The sequence below is a fragment of the Nannospalax galili genome, unplaced genomic scaffold, assembly GCF_000622305.1.
Source record: "Nannospalax galili isolate Female #2095 unplaced genomic scaffold, S.galili_v1.0 scaffold44, whole genome shotgun sequence".
Lineage (NCBI taxonomy): Eukaryota > Metazoa > Chordata > Mammalia > Rodentia > Spalacidae > Nannospalax > Nannospalax galili.
Window position 1 is genome coordinate 5,414,970 of NW_008355789.1, and position 2,567 is coordinate 5,417,536.

Genomic DNA, 2,567 nt, shown 5'->3' on the forward strand with positions numbered 1-2,567 from the left:
GGGGCTGAGGGAGACCCCTGTCAAAAAAAACACAAAAAAAAAAAAAAAAAAAAAAGAAGACCCTTAGAGTTCCAGGGACACAGTGAGCCAACAGATAGCGCAGACGTAAACCGGAGCTCAGAACTGCTATGCTGAACTTCTTTCCCTGGCTCCTCGCTTGCAGCCCAGCCTCCTTTTGGGCACAGAGTGTGGATGGAGATGGTGGAAGGCAAACCTCTCCTATGTGCAGCCCAGCCACAGTCCCTGCTTTCCTCTCAGACACAGTGGGATGGCAGGGACACAGTGAGCCAACAGATAGCGCAGACGTAAACCGGAGCTCAGAACTGCTATGCTGAACTTCTTTCCCTGGCTCCTCGCTTGCAGCCCAGCCTCCTTTTGGGCACAGAGTGTGGATGGAGATGGTGGAAGGCAAACCTCTCCTATGTGCAGCCCAGCCACAGTCCCTGCTTTCCTCTCAGACACAGTGGGATGGAGTGTGGGCGCCTAACAGCCTCCTGTGTCTACCCGCCACCTGCCCCGTCCCCACTCTATGTTGGCAAGCACCTTCCAGGTGCATTGCTTCCAAGAACTGACCAGAAGCCAAGTGGGGGTAAAGGACCCCATTCTTTGCATCCTGGCCAGCCCTCGCCGCTTCCTCTCCTGGTGTGATTTTCCAATTTCCCATTCTGATCCCTGCCGCATTTCCTGTGCAGAGCAACTTTTTCCCCAGGTCAACTGGGCTGCTCTTAATTCTGGCAAAACTAGTGAGAAAAATGAAAACGAATAGGGGTTAATTTGGACGCCTGTTGGCACTGCAGAGACAACAGGCAAGTCCCCAACCCTGCACCCATGCCCCGCTCCCACCACCCTGGAAGGCAATGTTTTGTTGCCTTGTTCAGAGGTTCCCTAGAGTTCGAATTCGCACCTCCTGGCTAGAAAAAAGACAAGCGCAGGCAGCACTGTGTTTCTTGCACATTGACCACTCCTGTGCAAAGGGTCACACTGCCCACACATGTCTCTGTACTGTCAGCCCTCCCTCCTCACCTCCTCTTTCAACCTACTGTTTTCCGTGCTGTAAATCCTTTGACCCACCCCCACCCCCAACCACCCGTGTCCACTCCCAGTCAAAAGGGTCTCTAGATTGTTCCCTGGACCTGCCTTGTGTTTTTCAACTTCAAAACCCTTTGTCCTCACTACCTGCCCCCATGGAAAGTCCTTCCCACCCCTTTCCGCCCTGCCAAATTCATTCTTTCATTCAACACCAACTGTAGGCCGCCCCTGGGCCAGCACTTTCACACGGTTACCTCATCCTGCAAGGCCAGCATAAATTTCTTCTTGTCTGTGAAGTTTTCTGGGGTCACCTCAACTGGAAGTGACCACTTCCTATTTTCTCTTACTTTCGCTGTCTGTAATAGTCATCTGGCACCCATACATCCTAGTATGTAGAACTAGTCATTCATGTGCTCATCCATTCATGTTTTAAACAGGTATTTACTGAATGAGTATTCTGGTCACTGTGGTGGCTGCAGGAGATACAGGGATGAAGAGAAACCCTTGGTTGACCCTAAGAAACCCAGTCTGGTGGTGACATCTGATACCTGGATAAGGTCAGTAAAGTGCTTGTTCACTTTATAAGAGTGGGAACTTTATGTTGATGTCCAAAAGCCACATACAAAGGCCAGGTGTTTTGGCACGTGCTTGTAATAGTGGGTGGAGACAGGCAGAGGTATCTCGGGCTCACTGGTCAGCCAACCTAGCCTGCTTGGCAAACTTCAGACTCCATCTCAAAAATTTGGACAATGCTTGAGGAGCTTTGACATCTGAGGTTGTCTTCTGGTATGGTATCCACACCCATGTGCACACATGTGCTCCCATGCACACAAACGTGCACTCAGTACTCCCCCCTCCCCACAATATCTGAATAGCTAAGGACATGTTTACCAAAACGATACCATGATTCCAGAATACACCTTATACATGCAGCAGAGGGAGCAAGGGCTTGTCAGACTATGGTGCAGGCGGCCGAGAGAGGGAAAGAAGGGCAGATGTTTTGGAGGGAAATGAAGATCAGGGGCCCGGGGCTGAGGAGCAGTCCGTGTGTACAAAAGACCCCACCAGCTAGCTCATTGGTGGCTGGAACAAAGATTGTTGGTAACGTGCAGATGTGTGAGGTCCAGTCAGAGGACAGGGGATGCCAGCTGAGACGCTTGGCTTGATCACGAGGGGCCCAGTTTGTGCTCTAAGCAAGGAGCTGACTCAAGCTCTGCAATCACTGTGGATCTGGTATGGAAGATGGACGTGACCAGAGTTGTGGCAGGAAACTGGGGGAGGCTGGGGTGATGACCTGAGGCAAGAGATGTGACAGGCGACATCCAGAAAACGCTTCCCATACAGGAAAGGTGGCTGAGCTGAAGACAGGTGAAAAGGGCCAGAGGCCCCCTTCCCATTTGCTTAAAGATGGACATCAATGTGAAAAAGTGGCATCCACTCCCCTTGTACCAAGAAAGACAGATGCTAAGTGCTGGAGACCCTCATCACTGAAGACAGCACCAGAGGAATCCACTTAATAAACCCCCGCCCCTCCCCTC